The sequence below is a fragment of the Ursus maritimus genome, unplaced genomic scaffold (assembly GCF_017311325.1).
Source record: "Ursus maritimus isolate PB19 unplaced genomic scaffold, ASM1731132v1 scaffold_13, whole genome shotgun sequence".
NCBI lineage: Eukaryota > Metazoa > Chordata > Mammalia > Carnivora > Ursidae > Ursus > Ursus maritimus.
This window is the reverse complement of record NW_024423675.1, coordinates 24,231,612-24,254,279: the sequence shown is the minus strand read 5'-3', so window position 1 is coordinate 24,254,279 and position 22,668 is coordinate 24,231,612. Positions and strand designations below refer to the sequence as shown.

General features: G+C 42.8%; 1 long non-coding RNA gene across 1 annotated transcript in view; it reads right to left on the bottom strand.

Annotated features, from left to right (window-relative positions):
• LOC103676973 overlaps window positions 1–22,668 on the bottom strand; it is a 50,873-nt gene that overhangs the window by 10,214 nt on the left and 17,991 nt on the right. The window contains exons 3-4 of the long non-coding RNA XR_005834338.1: window positions 10,239–10,348; window positions 8,375–8,436 (exon numbers count right to left, since the gene is read on the bottom strand). This is a non-coding gene — a long non-coding RNA (uncharacterized LOC103676973). The remainder of the gene's footprint in view (window positions 1–8,374; window positions 8,437–10,238; window positions 10,349–22,668) is intronic.

Here is a 22,668-nt window from a genome sequence, read left to right as displayed (position 1 = left end):
ATGTCATTTGAAGAGAGTAGAGCTGAGGAAGACAAAAAGGAGAAGCCAACATCAAAATTAGATTGCCACAAAGAGTATGAGAGCATCTCACACTGAGTAAAAGGAACCAAGGTCAAAGTCAGCACCCCCCCACTAGTAATGACACTGCCAGCACTCAGTGTTAACCCTCGGATGCGAGATGAAAAGATTCTGTAACCTCTGATTCTTGGAAGGTTTGGGAGGCAGTACCTTACATGTGAACTTGTTATGTATGGAGGATCAGTTTTTATTAAATATAAATAATAGATTACTACTTGCCCTAAAGCACATTATGATGTGATAGACAATATAATACTAAGAACCATGTAACAATGTAATAGACAATATGATACTAAGAACTGTGACTGAGTAATGAAAATTCAATCCAATACAAAACTTTGTAAGTTGGGGCTCTATTTCATCTGTACTGCTTTCTGGAGAAGGCATTAGCAGACAAAAGTATGTACGTAGAAGCTTTGGAGCAAAAAAAAAAAAAATCTTCATCTTTCTTGTCACAGACTTTCACTCTAAAAAAAAATACATTTTACTTTGAGCAGAACATCTGGCCAATTCAGTCCAACATTCCATCAGTCTTAGGAATGTTCCCAGGCAGCTGGAGTAATGACCTTTTTTACGTATTGACTCTCCATTTTGGTGTCATGGTATTATTATTATTCAAGGACATTTTTTAATTTTCTAGACTTTGGATGCGTTAACTTGTTAATTTTCTAGACTTTGGATGCGCTGATTTGTTAATTTTCTAGACTTTGAAGCAGCATATACTACTCTAGATTCGTCACCATCATCATAATTTATTGAGGAGACAAAACCAAAATGCACGTGAACATGAATTAAAATGACAAAGGGGCATAAATTATCTACCAAAGGAATGCTAGGGACAACAAACACCACAGAAAGAGGTAACATTGGTTTGGAAAGCTCAAGAAAGAATCTACAGAGAATGCAGACAGGAAGCGAGTTTGAGAGTCCTGGAAGAATTCAATAAATGGAGAAGAGAAATACAGGCATCCAGGGGAGGGAAACTGTGTCAGCGAAAATCTAGAGGTTGTAATTCACCTGGCTTGTCCAATCTGCATACAGTGCAGAATTCCTGTAGCAGGTATCATGAAAAATAAGGTTGGAAAGGTAATTAAAAGCAAAATGATGTCATTTTTTGAAAGTCAGGTTTAGCAATTTGTACTTCCTCTGTGGATAAATGGATTGAAGATTTAGAAAATTTGAAGGGAGATCTGTGAACAAGATGGGTCAAAAGAATGAAGGTGGAGAAATCCGTAAGACTATCTCAATAATCCAAACCAGTCAAATCAAATTCATACACTGGTAGCCCACGGGCCCGGTCTGGCCCACCGCAGATTTTATTTAGACTACGTACTATTTTTTTAAATTGAGATATAATTGGCACATCACACTGTGTAGGTGTAAGATGTACAAAGTTCGGTTTGGTACATTTATCTATTGCGGTATGATTACCACAATAGTGTTAGTTAACACCTCTATCATGTCCCATAATTACCATTTCTTTTTTGTGGTGAGAGCGTTTATGACCTAGTCTCTTAGCAACTCTGGAGTATATAATAGAGTATTGTTGACTATAATCACTGCACTGTGCATGAATTCTCCAAAACTTACTCATCTTCTAGTTGCAAGTTTGTACCCTTTGACCAAAATCTCCCCGATTCCCCCTGGCAATCACCATTCTATTCTTCGTTTTTATGAGTTCAGTTTTTTTAGATTCCACATATAAGTGAGATCGTACAGTATTTGTCTTTCCCTCTCTGACTTATTTCCCTTAGCATAACGCCTTCAAGGTCTATCCATATTGTCAAAATGCCTACATACTTTTTAAAAAATGCAAATAAATAAGTTGCCAACATTTAAAATGAGAACATTTCCCATTAAAACTGAATTTCCGACTTCTCCAGAAGAACCGCTCAAGACTATCACCGTCCCCAGGGCCTAAGCACTGAATGTGGCAACCCAACCCCATCTTCTGTCAAACCTACCCAAGGGAACCCAAATCCCACATTAAATATAATCTATACCTAATTGTCTAAAAGTTGATTTGCATTTGATTAGTTGACAACATGTTAGGTTTTGCAGACATTTAATTAAAATACTTAACTAATTTTAATTTGCAGTTTTGTTTTTATTTTTTTATTTTTTTATTTTTTTTTTTTAAGATTTTATTTATTTATTTGACAGAGATAGAGACAGCCAGCGAGAGAGGGAACACAAGCAGGGGGAGTGGGAGAGGAAGAAGCAGGCTCATAGCAGAGGAGCCTGATGTGGGGCTCGATCCCATAACGCCGGAATCACGCCCTGAGCCAAAGGCAGACGCTTAACCGCTGTGCCACCCAGGCGCCCCTGCAGTTTTGGTTTTAAAGTTAAAACCTTGGGGCACCTGGGTGGCTCAAGTCAGTTTAGTGTCTGACTTCTGCTCATGTCATGATCTCAGAGTCCTGGGATTGAGCCCCAAGGTGGGTTCCACACTCAGTGGGGAGTCTACTTGTCCCTCTCCCTCTGCCCCACCGCCCCAAATGTGTGCTCTGTCTCTCTCAAATAAATTAAATAATCTTTAAAAAAAAAAAAAAAAGAGTAATGATGCATTTAAGTAGGAAAATCAGAAAGAAAAAAAGGAATAGAATGAATCATTTCATACGTGTTGAATTGAGTTATCAGCAAGAAAAATCAAAGTCCAAATATCCAACAGGCCATCGCTGACACACAATCGGAGGTTGAAAGAGATGGGGCCTAGAGATCTAGATTTTATAGTCATTTACACAAAGAAACCACTGGAGTCATTAAAAATGAGCCTTGGAGAACATGAGGATTAGCAGGCTGAAGGCAACGGAAGAGTCAATGAAAGGGAGAAAAAGGCAAATGAAGCAATGTAATTGTCTAGGGTTTGGAAGCCAGGAGAATATGGAGTTTCAGGGCGAGCCCAGCTGAGCCCAGTGAGGCACTTCGTACACATTAGCTTATGTAAGCCTTTCAAGATGGGGCATTATACCCACTGGATGGATAATACTGAAATACAGAGACATTTCCTAATTAGGCCCAAATCACACAGCTAAGAAGCGATGAATCCAGCACAGTGTTTCTCAACTGGGGGTGATTTTGCTCCCCATAGAACATTTGGCAATGTCTGAAGAAATTTTGGGTTGTTACAGCCTGAGGTGAGGGCTTGTGGAGAGAGGTCAGAGAGGGGATGAGGGTGGTATTGCTACTTGCAATGAGTGGATAGAGGCCAGGGATGGTGGTAAACATCCCACAATGCACAGGACAGAGAACAGCTCCCCACAACAAAGAATTACCAGGCCCGAATATCAAGTGCTGCAGCCTAGAAACCTTATTAGCATCTAGTCTTTGAAATATGACGTATAATCTTTCCACAGCACCACTCTATCCACACCTCAACCAGGTTGCTCCACTACTGCCAACATTAGAGTAAGGGAGCTCTGATGGAAGTTTCTAGAATATGTTTTCTGTGTAGTGCACAAGACTGAATTAGAAATTCTGGGAGTAAGACCCAACTGTCTGTGCTTTGAAAATCCTTCTAGATGATTGTGTTAAACTCTAAAGTTTGAGAACCAGTCACTTTTTTTTATAAGCCTGATGAATTTGGTCATTTGTAAACCATCACTGTCTGTTAAGAATGTACCTTTTGAGAAGGTGCTGGCACCAGAAACTGGGGCAGGAGTAGAGGGCAGAGCCTTGTTGCGTAAGATGGCTGCAAAAACCCCACTGCTAAAAAAGAGAGACTCCATGGAAAAGATGATTCTTAAGATGAGTTGCAAAAATGCAAAAGTATTCATCCCACGTGCAAGTTGCAAGAGTGCCTTCTGGGCAAGGAAGCCAAAGCAGCAAAAGTTAAAGAGGCCTGGGTCAGCCTGGCTTATGTTAAGATAACAATAGGCAGTTTAGCGTGACCAGAGGCTAGCCCGGAAGTTCTGCAGAGGGGACAGCTCAGTCTGAAGGGCAGGAATGAAGAGCTTGGTGGTGAAGGCTGGAGGCAATTTGTAAAGCTAATGAAGGGGGATGGGGAGTGAAGTTTCAAGCCAGGAAATACCTTAATTAGATATGCATTTAACAAACAGGCTGTAGCAGCTATTTGGAGGGTAGACTTCGGTGGGATAAGAGGCTAGCAAAGAGCTGGCAGGAGCTCTTACAGCCCTTTATTTCAGCAGTGGTTTCCAAAGTGAGAAGGATATACCCTGGGGAGGGCTGCAGGCTGACCCACTAGGGCAGGGGAAGGGAATATTGGAACTTGTTGCTATGTATTTATTATACTGTCTCCTAAAAAAATTAAGGTTTACTGACGTTTAATATGTGAATTAATGTGAAGACCTTCACTTTTTCCGCGTGCCAATGAGCCACGTGTTACTTACTCTGATAGAACAGTAGTGAGGGTTTCATGATGAGCTGGCGGGCCACTCCTCCTCTCACACACTTAAGACTGTATATTGCACCTACTGTGTGCCTGGTCAAGTGGATTTATGGCTTATGTTATCTAATTTCAGCTAAACTAGCCCTGGCAAAGAGGACACATAGTTTATAAAAGATTCCTGCAAAGAGACATGAGATTGTAGAGGATACGAATAATTCAAGGACAAGGAAAAGTCATGGCTAATGCTTCTTCTCCTAGCCCAGACTCTCCCTCGACCACGTTGGAGGCTTAGATCTGATGAGATGCTGGCCAAAATAGTTTAAATTGTCCATTATACTTGAAATATTACTTTATATCAATAAAGAAAGCCTTACCTAAATTGTATGTTGTGCTTTGAGATGTTAGCTATTGGTAGGATGGAGTCATCCAAACCAGTAAGATGTCTCAGGGATGAGAATAAATCAGTTTCTGAGAATAAAGCTGAGAAACTTCACATTGAGCAAAAGAGGCCAGACGTGAGAAGGATGTGCAATTTTACTACTATATAAAGTTCAAAACAAGTAAACGTCGTCTGCGTCTGCGGTGGCAGAGGTCAGGCTAGTGGTTATCCTTGGCAGCGGGGGAGGGGGCTGTGCAGACTAGGGGAGGTCACAGGGGAGCTTCTGAGTTCTGGTAATGTTCTTGTTCTATCTCCTGGACCTAATTTAAATTACATGGTCACATGTCTATGTTCACTTTGCAAAACTTCATCAAGCTAGAAACTTGATGATTTGTCCTCTTTTCTCCATGTATGTTAAATAAAACTAAATAAAAAGTTTATGTACAAAATTTTTTTTTAAAGATTTTATTTATTTATGTGACAGAGAGACAGCCAGCGAGAGAGGGAACACAGCAGGGGAGTGGGAGAAGAAGAAGCAGGCTCCCAGCAGAGGAGCCCGATGTGGGACTCGATCCCGGAACGCCGCGATCACGCCCTGAGCCGAAGGCAGACGCTTAACGACTGCACTACCCAGGCGCCCCTAAAATTTTTTAATGTAAGATGTTTAATAAAAGTAAACACATTTCTATAATTTGTGAGAAAATTGCTTTTGTGCTGTTAATAAATTCAGCTTTTAAAAATTATTGCATCATTCATCTGTATCTAAAATTTATCTTTACAAATGTATAAAACGTTAGACAAATAGTGCATGGATTTCATTTCATCAAGTCTAAAAAATAATACACTGGGGAGATGGAATGCCTCCCTTTCCTGATGGGACTATGCCAGAAAGAATCTCACCAGAGCACGCAGGCAAAGGTTGATAAGACTGTGAACTCCCAGTGCACTGAGGACGAGGGGAGCAAACGGAGAGAAGAAATGATAAGGAGACAGGATCTACAGGACAGATAACTGGCAGGACTGTGGGATCTGTAAAGGGAAGAAGAGTCCCTGGGGGCTCCCAGGTTGAGGTGTGGGTTTTGGCGTGGGCTCTCAGAGGTCGACAAGCCCGACTCCAAGAGAGGAAACCCAGGATGACAATGGGTGTGGAGAAGGTACATTTAGAATATGAAAGGTGCACTATTTTTATTTCAATCCACAATCATAACCCCCGTGTTATATAGACAGCACCAAAAAATAATTAATCTATTATTTTCAGACGGCAGATAAAGAAGTGTCACTCCTAAGAGGAAATCCTGGCTAATTAATGTTACACACTTACGGTTATACTCTAAGTATCATTTACTTTTGAGAGAAAGTTTAGGAAAAATTACTTTAAAATCAAGTGCTGAAATTCTTTCTGTAAGTGTTGAAAACAGTGCATGGTATTTTATTATGAGGTCTATGGAAAAGGGCAGTGTAATTAATCCTCAATTATAGTCTTAAAATTAGGCTTCTTTTAAAACATAAAAGTCAAAGAAGTGCATTTGTTTTTAATTGAGGCTTTAAGAATGTTTTAAATTAGCATCATGAAAATGTTATTAGGACAAAAGTCATTTGCATTGCCCACAAAAGACCCCGTTCTCAGTAACGTGCATCAAGTGTGTCCTGTCTAATAAGACTTCACCTTTACTTGGCTCTTTTTTTAATCCAAAAAGCTTTAATTTCTTTACAGATATTTATCCAGCTCCCAGGTACCTTATTCTCTGAAAAATTAAAGGACAAAAGGATGCCCGCCTTTCCCTCCACTCACACCGTGACAGCCTCGGTGGATGGCGCAGTCAGGAAGGGACACGTCAGGCGACACTTCTTGATAGCCCCTGTTGCTCCCTTTACTACAGAAAATATTTATTCTACGAAACTATGAAAAGCAGATGGAACCCCTCAAAATGTGTTGGAGAACAAGAAAAAAAACCCAAAGAAGAAAAAAACACGCTGGAGGAAGAAAGGGCAAACTAGCTCTCGCCTTTGACCCATCACTCTCTGCCTGGTCTCTCGCTCTTGTTTGAAGGGCTTCTTTTCTGCTATGTTCATCCTCTGTCCCTGTCTGAAGGCTCCCTCCCTTTCCTCTCCCTGCCTCCACTTCCCTCCTTTCATTTTCTTTCTTCTCTCTTCCCTTCCTTCCTAGCCTTTGCTGATGGCTGACTGTAGGTCGTACCAAGCTGGCATCAGGGATAGCAACATAAACAGGCCTACGGTGCCAACCCTCAAGAGATCAGCGTTTAGTAAGGCACTTACATTTTAATCAAGGGAAAGACATGCCTTTTATAATTTTTTGCCCACAAAGCATGTGGACTCTTTAGTTTGACCAGGAAGCTATCAATATTTTTTGAAGTCTTAAAACATGGATAGATTGGCATCTTAAAAATAAATGTCTTCTTGGGCTGGTCTTCTAGGACATAAGTCCCTATCACAAAGGATTGAAAGGCAAAGAAAGTCTCCTTTACTTTTGAATGATGTTTTCCCAAGGCTGGAAGTGATTTTTCAATATAATTATTTTTAGTGATACTGATGCATACAGGAAACATTTCAGCGTGCCATCCAGACCCCAGGCTCGTAGGTTTTAAAAATCTTAGTTATTTACCTCCTTTCCCCTCAATTTTTTTTGTCATTTTAAGACTATTTTGGATAACAAATCATAGACACTAGCAAGCATGCTTCCCTTAAAAAAAAAAAAAAGATATTTATTTATTTGAGAGATAGAGAATGAGCGAGGGAGAGAGGAAGGGCAGAGGGAGAGGGAGAAGCAGACTCCCCACTGAGCAGGGAACTCAATTTGGGGCTCCTTCAGATCCCAGGACTCCCGGATCAGGACCTGAGCCAAAGGCAGACACTTAACCGACTGGCGCCCTGCATGCTTTCCTTCCAATGGGCACTGCAATGTTCCGGGACTATGGTTTCCCTTCTTACTCCTCAATCAGCTATTATAGTTGAAAGATCTGGCTTTCCCTGCATAAGCCAGGGATGTCGGGGGAAGTCAGCTCACTTTGGGATCTGGGGTCTGTAAATGCTGCTTTCTTAATGCAGAGACCACCCTGGTGTTCGCAAGATCCAAGCCTGATGTTGAAGTTATCCAAGTGGCTAACCGAACATCAGACGGTGCACCTGAGTGCCCTCCCTCAGGGCTCTGTGGTGTATCAGGTGCTCTGGGGTGGGGGCGGAGGGGGGGCAGCCCAGAGGACGCCTCCGCTCCCTAGTACACAGTAAGTGTCTTTCAATGGTGTGGTCAAATGAAATGGAATCACAGTCGTTGTGCAGATAAAGCAGATTTTTGCCCAGTGGCCCTGCTGTAAAACATAATCAGAGCTTTCCTTTAATGGACTGAAAACCCAAACCAATTAAAAAACTGTCTGACCCAAACTGTAGTTCAATGCAGACTATGAGAGAGCCTGTTGTCTTTAACGTACCTCACCTCTCCCCGGAAACAAGCTCTGCTGCTTTCGACAAGGTTACGATTATGCCCATGCAGCAAAACTAGAAATGGCCTGCCTGAAAGGGGCAGACCTCCAAATGACATCCTGAATCCTTACCCGCAGCAAGATGAAACCCTAGACGTGGAAGAGGCGCGGCACTGTATTTTCAGGCGAAGGATCTGAAGAAGTAAGGAAAGAGAAACTTTAATAAGCTGATATTGATTAAAATACACAGGAGGAGTTTCAGGGATGTTTTAGAGCCTTGTTCAGGGGGAAAGCACGAACCCCTGATGTCCACACACAGAGGGAAACAGTCTCTATTCTCCAGCAGGAGATGCATGGTATCCTGGGACCCCCCCGGCATCCCAAGGCTTAGAAAATCAAACTGAGGGTGCAGTGTGTGTGAGCAGAAGAGATAGCAGCTCTACAATCTTCCTTCAAGGACATGATAAGACTGGGAAGAAATTAATTGTGGAAAAAAATAGGGGCAGACGATATTAACCAAAATATTGCTTCCCTCAGCGGAATCATCTGCCGCCCCATCTGGTTCCATGGAAATCCTGAGCAGACCAACAAAAAGACTAGAGCAACTGTTCTCCAATGATATGTGGGAAGAAAATGTGGAGGAACAGCTCAGGCAGGTTCTGAGACAGTGAACTTTCCAAGGAGACAGGCGCAATCACTCTGACCTGCCTACATATGGCCCCTCGGGCCACTGTTAAGTTGGTGGGCCAGGTATTAATTGATTGTCTCACAGTTTCAAATCCACCCTTCTTTGCCCTGCTTTGTGATGCCAAAGCAGGTCCCTGTAAACACATCTCCTTTGCTGGCTAGATCATATAGGCTTTGTCAACAAAGGGTACTAGAGAGACTCTGCAAGGGCCAGAACAAGAGGCAGGGATTTCCTTTTTTTTCCCCCTGGTGTGAGGTTTCCACTAGACCATCAGCAGATTTGGCAAGTGTGGGGAATAGTGGTCAGCCTCAACCCACCCCTCCAGCAAGATTCGCCAGCACCAAGGAGCCACGTGTATCCTCTCCTCAGAGGTTCTGAATTTCAACCCCTGGGGCGGGGGGAGCTTCTTCTTAGTGTCTGAAGTTCCTTCCTATGCACTCTCTCAGCCTAGGGACAGGTGCTGCTTTCTGTACTTAACTACTTCTTTACCTCCTGGAATCTCTTTTTACCCCTTTTAGTTGTTAATTACTTTTTGCAAGCTAACAATTCTTCATATTAAATTTCCCCTCTTCAAATTGCTGGTGTAGGGGCGCCTGGGTGGCTCAGTGGGTTAAGCATCTGCCTTAGGCTCAGGTCATGATCCCAGGGTCCCGGGATGGAGTCCCCCCCGCATCAGGCTCCCTGCTCAGCAGGGAGTCTGCTTCTCCCTCTGCCTGCAGTTCCCCCTGCTTGAGTGCTCTCTCTCTCTCTGACAAATAAATAAATAAAATCTTTTAAAAAAAATTGCTGGTGTCCATGATGTCTCCACGGAAATAGGGTCTCCAAGGGTTACCATGATCCAGGGTCTTGTACTTGTCTTTGCAGATTCATAAACTCAAAAGAATACGGAGAATGGAGAATTTCAGATGTACTTGGATTCAAATCTTAGTTCCACCACTTCCTAGCTTTGTAACCAAGAGCAACTCATATAAATAACAATTCTACGTATAGGAGATGATTCATTTATTCCATAAATGTGTTTACTGAGATCCTACTATGTGTCAGGTACTATCGTAGACATTAGGGACACAGACAAAAAGCCCTGCCCTCGAGGAGCTTGTATTCTGGTAAGGGAAGGCTGGCAATAAATAAAAGCAATGTATGAAATACACAGCATGCTCTATGGTCCGAAATGCTATGGCAAAAGGCTAGGCAGGGAAGGGCAACGGGAAGCGTTGGGAAGTTGGAAGCTTCAATAGAATGATGGAGAAAAGCGTCTTTGTGAATGTAACATGGGAGCCAATTTTGCAAGGGGATGAGAGAACTCACCACAAGGATCCCTGGGGAAAAGGTATTCCAGGCTAGGAATCATTTCCGAAAGTGTTGCTTCAGGAGTTCATGGACCAGAGTGACAGAGAGAACGAGCGAGGGAAAGAATCCTAGGAAGTAAGAACAGAAGGTAACAGTGAGGGCGACTGTGCAACCTGGAAAGCGCTGAACCCAGAGTCTGGCCCTCGCTCCCTCAGTGGTCGCTCTGACCGTCACCTCTGGGAGGTCAGCTCCCCCAGAGAGAGCCCACCCTATTCACTTCTGAATGGCTGGCACCTCCAGCGGTGCCTGGCACACAGAAAGTGCCCAGGGAATGATGGACAAAGTATTTAATGACACACCTGGGACTGTGACATGAGGTCACAACATGAAGTTACTAATGTATAACATGGGATCCACCTCTCTAATGTACTAATTCTGTCAGTGGGCTCTCCGGGACCTCCCTGCCCGATATCACGGTAGTTAGGAAGCCAAAGGAATCAAGAGAAAGCTGCTTAATCGGCGTGGAGTAAGGTCAAAGAAAGTTGGGGAATCTTAGGGGATGTGTTTACTGTCTTCCCTACCCTGGCGATTTTACATATCAGAAGATGTGTCAGGCGAGGACTGTAGATCAAAGCAGGAAATGGAATAAACACACAACAGGAGCCATGTTGGTTGCCTATCCAAGACTCACCCCTCTCCACATCCCGTAGTTCCTAGCTCGCAGATACCGAGGGGCTACCCGCTTCGGGGGAGGCTCAGCCCCAAACAGCCCCCGGGAGTGAATCACAGTTGATCTAAAGCAATCACAGTAATCCCCGTTCTCCTTGAAGGGATTCCTTAAGCAGAAGCACAGGACACAATTCTGACTAGTAGGACCTGACCAAAGGACTACGGGAGGGAGGGGCTGGGGGCTGGGGGGGGTGCTTCTGGAGAAGCTTTTTCACTCACACAGATTTGCATGAGGAGAAGCTGACTTTTCTGCTTCTTAAACAGCTGTGAGTGGAAGTAACACCCGGAGCTGACACAGCTCGCCTGCATCCATGCGTGGACAAGCCTAGGGGTCAAAAGTCAATACCCTGAGGATGACAGAACTGGAAAATGGAAAGAGCTTGGGTCCTTGTTCACATTATTGAGCTGTTAATGAGTCGGCCTTGGAAATGTCCTAACTCTAGAACTCTCTGTGTTATGTGGGATGATAAATTTGCTTATATTTAAAGCAATCTTGTTTGGATCTCATATTAGTTTGCTAGGGCTGTCATAATAATATATCACAGACCCAGTGGCTTAAACAACTGATTTTTCTTTTCTTTCTTTCTTTCTTTCTTTCTTTCTTTTTTTTTTTTTTTTTTTTTTGAAGTTTTTGAGGCTAGAAGTCCAACACTGAGGTGTTGGTGGGTTTAAGGAAGCCTCTCTCTTAGCTTGTAGATGGCCACCTTCTTCCATGTCCTCACATGGGTGTTCCTCTGTGTGTGTATCTCTGGTGCCTCTTCCTTTTCTTTTTTTTTTAAAGATTTTTTATTTATTTATTTGACAGAGATAGACAGCCAGCGAGAGAGGGAACACATGCAGGGGGAGTGGGAGAGGAAGAAGCAGACTCCCAGCATAGGAGCCCAATGTGGGACTCAATCCCAGAACGCCGGGATCACACCCCAAGCCAAAGGCAGACCCCTAAGGACTGCGCTACCCAGGTGCCCCGCCTCTTCCTTATCTTATAAGGACATCAGTCCTATGGGATTAAAGCCCCATCTTTATGACCTTATTTAACTGTAATTACCTCTTTAGAAGTTCTGTCTCCAAACGTAATCACATTTGGGGTTAGAGCTTCAACATATAAATGTGGGGAGGAGGGGAACAAAATTCAGTTCATAACAGGTCTCCTCTTACAGATAATATACCACTTCCAAGGTTATAGTGACACTTTCAGGATGTCAGGGCAAGCCGACTGTCACAACATCTAATGGCAATTATAAGCTGCCCGTCAAACTTTTAATTTGTACAATTGGATAAATTACTTTTCAAGGCCCTCCCAACTCTGAGATTCCTGAGTACTTTTGTCTATTGCTAATATTTTAAAAGTTATAATCACAGTTATATATCAGTTGACATACTTTCAGCTTCAAGGAAAAGAAATATCTAGAAAAATGCAGCTAGAAGGATCTTAAGCCACATCACATAAAAAGAAATCCAGAGGCAAAGAAGTTCCAGTTAATAAAGTTGCTTAACAAATTATCAGGCAGGGCCAAGATTCCTTCAATCCTCCAGTCTGCCCGTTCTCAATGTGTTAGCAGTCCCCCCATGGTCACAAAATGACTGCAGCAGCTCCAGGTACCACATCACTATATAGCACTTCCACAAGCCAGACAAAGGGAAAGGAAAAGATCTTCCTTTCCTTCCACTTTATTTTTTTCAAGATTTTATTTATTTATTTATTTATTTATTTATTTATTTATTTATTTATCAGAGAGAGAGAGAGAGAGCACAAGCAGGGGGAGCAGACGCAGAGGGAGAAGCAGGTTCCCCACTGAGCAGGGAGTCTGATGCAGGACTCGATCCCAGGCCCCTGAGATCAGGACCTGAGCTGAAGGTGATGCTTAACCGACTGAGCCACCCAGGTATCCCCCTTACATTTTATTTTAAGAACAAAGAAAGAATTCCATAAAGTTTCCCCATTAGGCTTCTTGCTAGGCAGACTTCTGTCACATACCTACCATGATGAGTTTAAATTGGCAGACTTCCCCTCAATCCCCATTGATAGAGCTAGGTAGCATACATACCAAATCACTTAAAAGCAAAGTGGTGGGGGGGCTGCACCTGGTTGGCTTAGTCAGAAGAGTATGAGACTCTTGATCTCATAGTCGTGGGTTCAGACCCCATGTTGGGTAAAGAGATTACTAAAAATAAATAAACTTCAAAAATTTAAAAAAGAAAGAAAGAAAGCCAAGGGGGAAGAGACCTAAACCAATTATGAGTCTTCCTTGGGGTTGATGAGGGGTCAGCCTCTGCTGAAACAAATGTCCCCTGGAGAGGAATTGACCAAATCAAGATTCCGTTAGCAAGAAAGGACAAGAAGATCTAAGATGTAACAACCACATTACTACAATCCCACGTCAGAGCTGACTGTGGAACTGCATAGTTCTTTAAAAGATTTATTTACTTATTTGAAACAGAGTGTGAGAGAGAGAACACAAGTTGGGGGTGGGGTGGTTAGGGGCAGAGGGAGAGAGAGAAGCAGACTCCTTACTGAGCAGGGAGCCCAACTCAGGGCTCGATCCCACTGGGATCGTGACCTGAGCTGAAGACACACACCTTAACGACTGAGCCACCCAGGTGCCCAGAACTGCATATTTGATATCGAGGCTGCCCTGGGTAATCTGAAAGAACACAGACACAGAACCTATAGTTGTTCTCACCCTGGTATTCTGTAGAAATAGCAGAAGGTATTGACAGAATTTTTAAGCTATTTTCAATATCTCAAACACCCCAGGAGAAATATTTGTGCAAAATGGCTAAAATGTTAGAATTATTTTGAAAATAACTGAAATTCTATAAAGTCTGTGTGCTAAGATTGTTCTATCATACTAAACAGGAGCTTCTATTTCTTGTTAAGTATGTATTTAATGAAAGTTTTCAATAAATTAATAACTAAAACATATTTGAAAATAGCCACTTTTAAAACAAGGAATCCATGAAGGAGAAATAAATTTTAAGAGGTTATTGCTGAGAAAAACATGAGAGATCACTGATGCCCAAACTATTCCTTTCCTCAAGGAAATGTAAAGGATTTCAGCTAGTTATGACTTAAGAGTGCTATCTTCTCTAAAGAGACAAGGAGTAATGGTTCACAGACACTAAGCCATTCAATCTTAGCCTGTTCTATGTCTGGGCAGTTATCTTTCACACTGACCATATGCTCAAAAATCAGTATCTTTCCATATCATTAACTCATGACACCACTGGAATTTCCTGAACAAATGCATTAATTAATCTAAGTGGACTGTAATAGGCACCCTTATTATCTTTTTTCTAAGAAAAAGGACCAATCACCACTAACCATTTAAATTAAACTCTATCAGCAAAATATACTGATATGATATCATAGACATTCACATTGTATACCCTGCAATTACCATTTGCTAATAGTAATTTAATTGTTTAATAAATAATACCAAGGAGAATAAACATTAACGAAATGGTGCACATTTTATACGAGTCCTTTTAGTTTTATTTCTCAAAAGCGATTTAGAATTCAGCAATTTAAAAAAAGCATTAATCAAAGCCAGAGAATGATAATAAGAGATAGTTGTGTTGAATATTATATGGCCAAAGAAAATAGGTAATTCTGGAAGTGGTGTCTGGGGAGAAGAGTAAATTGTAACAACCCTTGTCAGGTGTTTCAAGTATGAGTTTCGATGCTCATGTAATTGGGTAGGACAAAAAAACATTGGTTAGGAAAAGAATGCACAGAGATTGCACACACACACACACACACACACACACACACACCCCATTGATCTCAATGATTGTTGAATAATATTCTGGAAAGAAGGGTTTGGGTTTTTTTCTTTTTTTTTAAGTGAATGACTATGGCTTATCTTCATACACTGGTGAAGTGGACACAGCAATGAACATATCTGACTCTCCATCTCAGACTGGAAAGGCCACTCTCCTAAGGAACTTTCTGGTCCAGGTATTAGGGACATACAAATGGGATAAAGGAAAAGGAATGTCATAGGTATACAGAAACAGGAGCCCGAGTAGGGTTCAAGGTCAAGCCTTGGAGAACAAACTGAAGGATAGGTCTTCACCCAAGATTTCTCTGGAGTCCTCGGCAGTGGTACGTCTTTGCCGCAGGGCTCCACGGTCTGCAGCATCAACTCTTCTCCACTCGCCTTCTGTCTTCTCTTCCTACGAATTCGCTTCTTCACTCTCTAATCTGATTATTTTCTCCATCTTGAGGTGTCTGCTCATTCATAACTGTAACTCATGTATAGTTTTATGTCCCTCGTGACCTGGCTCTATCGCAACCCCTTTCACTCTCTTGCCCCATTGCTAACCCCCTTATTCTCTTGACACATCCCACATGAAATGCCCAAGATACACCACCTAATTGTCTCAGATTATCTTTCTGTGCCCAGGTCACTAGCTAACCCACACACTGACTGCCTTGGGGTCCAGTGCCCATCCTACTATGTACCCATTTATGTCCAGGAGAGAGAAGGACATATAGTATCAAATATGACTGCCCAGGGCTCTTTCCTCAGCAGGGCCTGAGGATGAGACACTTCCCTCAGGAATATCTGAAAGGTAGCCAGGCAGTGAGACTAGTGTTTCCAGTAAAAAAAACTAAAAAAAAACAAAAAAAAAAACAAAAAAAAAACCCCAAACACTAGATCAGGAGAACTCAGTCAGAAGACGTGCCCGAGGTAGCTCTTATCTTGTTGGCAGATCTTCGGTGAGTCAGTAAATTGGATAACCATCCCGTATTTACTTTATGTAATATTATCATAGTCTATGCTTCTTTCAATCTGAAAGTAAATGCCAGTAATTATGAGAGATACTTTTCAAGTGCACTGGAGTTGTTCTGAGGCAACCAGCTTTTTGAAGCAAAACAGCTCTAGCAGTTAGAGACCCATGGAAATCTACTATCTTCTCTAACTCCCAGGAAATAAGCTCCCTTCAGAATCCATGAATCATGGGGCGCCTGGGTGGCACAGTCGTTAAGCGTTTGCCTTCAGCCCAGGGCGTGATCCCGGCGTTATGGGATCGAGCCCCACATCAGGCTCCTCCGCTAGGAGCCTGCTTCTTCTTCTCCCACTCCCCCTGCTTGTGTTCCCTCTCTTGCTGGCTGTCTCTATCTCTTCAAAAAAAAAAAAAAAAAAGAATCCATGAATCATGACTAGCCATTCCATTGTTAATAAATTCTGTAGGAGACATTTCAAAATAAAGGGCAGTTATTATTTATTGTTTGTAATGAAGCCTACCCAGCCCAGAGGGACATTGTGAGGATCACTGTCAGAGTTTGTAAAATGCCCTTTGGCTTTTCAAAGGAAAGGTACTATATATGATAATAAAAGAACTAGCAATCATATTCTTGCACAACCCTGACACTGAGTTCATCTTTGTCTTAAAAAATAAGATAGTTCATCTTTAGGCCTTATGGGGATTATGGAATTCAATTTGTTCTGAGGATGCTAAGTCTGATGAAAAAGGGTGCTCATTATAAAAGCACTTTCTCTAGTTCCTGTGCTGTTCAATACGTGTTGCTCTTAACTTCTGTTGAGAGTGAGGAGTTGACCACCATTTGTAAATGCACGATGGTACTAATTGGAATCTGAACCCTGTAACACTTTAATGGTGACACAGAAAGAACTGTTTAAAAAATAAGGCATCAGAAACTTTGCAAATATACTCAGCTAGATGCACTCATGGATGGGCTCATGCAGTGAAACAGACACACGTGAGCTGGAGACATGCAAAGGCAAGAAAAGGAGCTGACTTTTTTAAGACTAGTACTGTAATCACACCTATACGTGGGTTGTGCTTGTATTGTTTTACAAAGCATTTTGGATACAGTATTTCATTTGGTTCTCACTGGAAACCTTGGAGCTAGGTGGAGAGATGAGGTGTGTCCAGCTCTCTTGCTCTGAGCACTGTAAGACTCGAAGGCACTCAGACTAGCCAGAGGACAACAGGGCTGGCGGGGAGGAAGGAGGTCATGGATCGTTTCCTGCTGGAGACAAAAGGAGAGATGCCATGGAAGCCCAGAGAGCCAGCGAACCTGGACACCAGTGTTCTCCTTTAGGTCCCAATGGAGATTTCTAATGGATTTTCCTTTAACCCCACATGGGTTGGAGTGCAGAGAAGGATGTATTTGTGAGGCAGTGAGATTTGAAGGGGGTAGATCACTGGGATCATTCCTTTCTAAGCAATTTTCAGGAGCCAGAGGAGATTGAAATAATATAAGTCACAGAGCTAGAAGGAAGGCACCCTGAGGAAGACAAGAATGAGGGGTCTTTAGAAATCCCAGATTCATGCCAGGGCTCCTGTGGTCAGCTCTCTGTGACTAAGTATTACTCACGTAATTGATTACTCACATAATTAATCCTCTCAAAACTAACAAGCTATTTTGATCAAATCACAACAAGGAATCCAGTAAACGTCTCCAGAGGAGACGGCCCAGCCTTGCTTCTTCAGATACTAGGATCAATGTCTGCCTCTTATGAAATAATCACCCTTCTCTGGCTTTTTTGAATTCTCACTTTTCAAAATTTCCAGGCTGTCTCAAATGTGGCAGCCTAGCAACTTTCTCCCTATAGAAAACTTCACTTTGTCATTCTGCCATTTCTAAATCCAATTTAGAACTGCTTTTCTAGTTTTTACAACTCTTGCTCGGTTTGCTCCTCCCTCCCTTTCCAAATGCATTTCTCCTTATCTTCATCAATCTGTCACCTTCAGCTCCACCCCCTCACTCCACTTCTTGGCTTTTCAGGCAGTTACCGTTTGAATGAGAAGATTGAAAATCTCATTTATCACTTTTGAGAAGTCTCACAGAAACATATTGCAAAGCTTCCCTCACACCCGACAGGGAGGGAGAGAGAGAGAAAGCGTGACACCTAAAAATGAATCTCTAGAGAGGGAGTAACCCTAAAATAGAGCAAAATAATAAATCGATGCTGTTCTGCTTTCTTACAAAATGAAACAACTCACAATGGAACTTTCCCTTTGCAGATGAGTTATTATCAAAGTGCTTGATACCAGAGAAATCCCACAAATTGTTAAATTCCCTTTAAAAAAATAAAATCCATGCATGCTGTTCAGACCACTGCAACGAGCCACAACAGAAGAGGCTGCAAAGACAAAGCCCCACGGTCTCACTCACTCCCTCACTCCATACGAACACCGCCCGGGTCTGTGTCACACCACCGAGAAGACTCGGCAGCTCAAACATCTGTTCTGAGGCACAGCCCATCAGAGCTGCTGCTCAGTTCCTACTCCTTCCTTCCACAGGCTTGACAGATGGAGGTCTCCCTCATGGCCCCAGGTGACATCCAAATGGCTGCCACAGCCACTTCCTGTGTCGCAAACACCGCTTTCCCCCCAGGCAGCAAAACCGAGCTAACAGTCGAGGCGTGTACAGTGCTATCGGCTGGGGAGCTAGGCTCGAGACCCCACATTTTCCCTGCTGGCAGCGACACCAGACGGTAGTGTCTTCATCCCGCCACACTCCTTCCATGAGTGACAACAGGCAATGTAATGCAGAGGAAAAGAGAAAGCTATGCCCCCAGGGCCTCTCCCAAATGCTGGCCAAGGGTTTTGCTTGACTACCCTGTGTGTTATTAGAGATGGCACTGCAAGGTCCAAAGAAGGCTGCCTGCCACCATGTTGGGATCTTTACTGATTATCCCCAAGGGTCTTTTGTCTCCAGAACACAATGAAAAAGAGCTCTCGTCAGGGACGGTGGTATAAACTGGGAAACACAGACTACTCTGTCAGGCTCATGCAGAAAGACATGTCCTGCTAGCAGGCTTCTGTTTCACTCTATAACTAGAAAGGAAGGAGATAAAATTTCTAGCAAAGAAAAGAAAAAGCAAGCTGCTGCCAGTGAAAAGAGCGATCTCCACATCCCGTAGGCTGGGTCTCCACCTACAGATGGTGGTAACGTAGACTATGGATCACACCATGCTGACATAGAGACACCAGGAGTCTCGCTGTCCTTCTGTGGACTCTTTGCTCTTCTTTCCTCATGGTCTTTTCTTACTCTACAATTTTCCAGTTTTGCTTTTTGCTCTAAGCTGGCATAAGATTCAGATTTCTGAGGGTGTCAGGTTGTGAGTATAGAAACGAAATTCATTCTCATTTATTTTTGTGTTTGAAATCTAATATAGAATGAAGTACGTGTGTGCCATCTTTAAAGAGGCTGTGAAGAACACCCTTCTAGTGAAGAATTTGCTTCCTGAAGTTCCGTGGCCCCTGACGTGATAACAGAAGGCAATCCATTTCTACTTTCATTAAAATGTATTCAGGGTCTTGGCATGTCCCTTTCTGTAATGTGTCAATATTCTCGTCTTAGCCACTATCGAAACCAACTTAAAACATTTCTTAAGAGGCTTCGTGCTGCTCAGTTTCCATGTTCCCCAGTGATACACTTGCCCTCTACGCCACCTTTCCCCTCTTGCCGACTGCTATTCCCATTCCCATTTGGCTTTTCATTACATTTTCCCCAATTCGAACATTTCCATTTGCTTTTTTCCCCTCTCTCATTTCCCCGCTAACTCTCTGGAGGGGCTGATATTCTATCATCGTTATTGTTATTTTCTTTTTTCTTCTAAAGACTGGAAGANNNGAGCTGAAATATTTGGGAAATGACTAGTTCCATAAATATCAAGACATAGGTAATCAGTGGAACCTGGTCCAGAAATCCTAACTCCTAGATTGTGGTCTATTTTTAGTGAATCACATTAGATACGGGTGGGGATCCAAAATCCAAGTGCCCGTATTAATTATTTTTTTGGAGCTGAAATCAAATCAGGTTTCTCAGTTATACATTTATTACCAAGTAAATTGTTCCACGATGATAACCAGTTGATAAAGCCTATGAATCAGTAAGAAGTTCTCAATAGATTTCTGTAAATAAGAATGAAACTCCAAGAACTAATGTAGTTTAGTTTTGTTAATTAGAGCTGTTTTTTTTTTTTTTTTAATAAAAAAAGTAACATCGGCACGTTGGCTCAATGGTGCTTCTCTTGAAGTGTGAAAGCACAAGAAAGCCCCACTGGCATAGCATCCAGCTGCTGTTGACCTTTCTGTTGTCTGAATCAGTGGCTAAAAAAGCTGCTTATAACCTGCTTTGGCTAGAGTTCAGCAGTGGTGGTTTTTGTTTTAACGTGAGATTTGAAATGGTTGCCCTCTCTGAGAAAAAGAGGGTGTGCTTGCAAAAATGTAATTGCAAGACCACAGCCTGGCCCTGGAACAGAGGAGCTGGAGCCCACAGGTGACCCCGGCTCGTCTCCACTGTGGGAACAGAGAGCAGAGCGGCGGGCAGACAGCAGGCGGCCGGCAGCAGTTCAACGCAGCAGGCGGAGGGTGACCTCGGCTGGGAGAAATGAGAAGTCTCTCCAGCCGAGAGCTGTGGTAGGGCTCTTAAAACGACTGTTGCCTTTCCAGAAAGAGCAGAGGGCGGGTGTTCTCAGACATTAGTGAGCAGAAGAATCAGGTCAACTGCTTAAAAATTCAGATCCCCAGCCCCACACCTCCAGACTCTTGGGGCCGGGGAATCTGTATTTTATATCATGCAGCTGTGCCAGGAGCCACACTTTAAACATCTCTAGCCGGGGCCCAGCATCTAGGACTGTAGGACACAAAGATGGTGACAGCTATGCGAGTGGTTAGGACTACGTATTTCTATATAGGGATCTGGCTTCCTTTGAACCCTTTAAAAATATTGCTTGCCCATGAAATAAAATTATTTAGGGGCTATTTAATTAAGACACTTCCATTTTCCAGTATTCTGACCTTTTGTCAGACCGTGTGTCTTGATTTGAGATGCTCTAAATACGATCCTCATTTTATGTAAAAGATTTTATTTATTTATTTGAGAGAGAGAGAGACAGTGAGAGAGGGCATGAGGGGGGGGGAGGGTTAGAGGGAGAAGCAGACTCCCCACTGAGCTGGGAGCCCGTTGTAGGGCTCGATCCCAGGACCCTGGGATCGTGACCTGAGCCAAAGGCAGATGCTTAACCGACTGAGCCACCTAGGCACCCCCATGATCCTCATTTTAGAAGAAACCATGCTCTCTGCTGTTACAGCAGTTACCCACCTTTGTTCCTGTTCCATTCTGAAAAAGTAAAATTCACATGAGGAGAGATACCTGGAGTGTCTGGGTGGCTCAGTCGGTTAAGCGTCTGCCTTTGGCTCGGGTCACGATTTCAGGGTCCTGGGACTGAGCCCTGCATCAGGCTCCCTGCTCAGTGGGGAATCTGCTACTCCCTCTTCCACCCCCATCCTGCTCGTGCTCGCTCGCTCTCTCTCTGAAATAAATAAAATCTTTAGAAAGAGAGAGAGAGAAATATCCAATTCCTGTTTCTCTCAGTTACTTAGAAATAAAAATAATCTGAGCTATAATTGAGCCTAAACTATGATGAGCCTGCCTGATAGCCACTGTCTGAAATGCCTGCACAGGACCTTGAAGGAATAATTGTTCTCCAAAGGATCCGCTATATATAATGACTGCCATTTCAGGAATGCTCATCTTTATATCCATTCCATCCGTTGCTTCACTGTGGACCCCAGAGTGTCTGTCTAAAGATGGGCTTCACCGCAGCACAAGAACACCATCTTGCGATGCACATTTTTTGTGATCAGATGGAGGATATGAGTGGCACAAGATTTAATAACTGCTAGAGGCAAGAGAAACAAATCAAAAGGGGAAAAAAAGGTTGTAGGGGAGTTACTTTAACCATATGCATCAGATTTGCAACATTTCTTAGGTTGTTCCTGGTGGAAGAGCTAGACATTGTCCAGGAAAGACAGAGCTACTGCCTTCCAAAAATTCCATATTCTGCTATTGTCTGCGGGTCAAGGTGAAAGTCAGCTCCGAAAGAATCAGCTATAAATCTAATAAGTGGAAAAGAAACTTAGACGGTTTCATAGAAAAGTAAGTGTTTTTTTAGACAGCCTGCAAAAAAATGTGCTGACCTAAAATCAGCAATTACAGGGTAATATTCGAGATATTCAAGAAGATTATTGAATTTCAGGACTTTTCAGAAACACAGATACAAAAATATGAAAGTATCTTTTTTTCGAAGCTCTAAAGTGGATCATCAGTGAGTTATCACATAATTGGGAGGTTTAAACACAAACATTATACCTTGGATGTATGTAAACATTAGGGATTTCTGCTACTTTGGGTCTTTGGTCTTCTTGGGGTAGGCTTTTCAACCCTGAGGTCTTATGCTGCATCCCCCTTGGCTACCCTCTGTAGCAATGGTATAGCTGAGGCAACTGGTGAGTGGAGAGAAAAGGAGTGAAACTAACAAGAGATTAGTCCGGGAGGGAATTAGTGTTTTTCCTCTTGGTAATCAGAGAATTTGATGTGCACCCAACTTCATACATTTCTTCTGGTTGCTACAGACACTGACCCAGTGCTGATATTCCCTTTCATCCTCAAATTCTCTCTCCCTGAGCACTGACTATATAACAAGGTCAATGCCAAATCTATGTGCTAAGCACTGACTAGGAAAAGTTGGATGGCATTAATTTCAAAGGTGAAGTGGTCTGAAAGATACAATGAGGAGTTAAGAAAATGCCAATACCATCTCTCAGCCCCATGGCCTCTGGATGGAGGGCGAATGAGCAGCCTCTTCCAGAGGCTACAGAACCGCACCCTTAAAGGTGCAGCAGGAGATCGAATTTAAGGCAAGGAGGTTGAGGATGTAAGGAAGTTAACTAG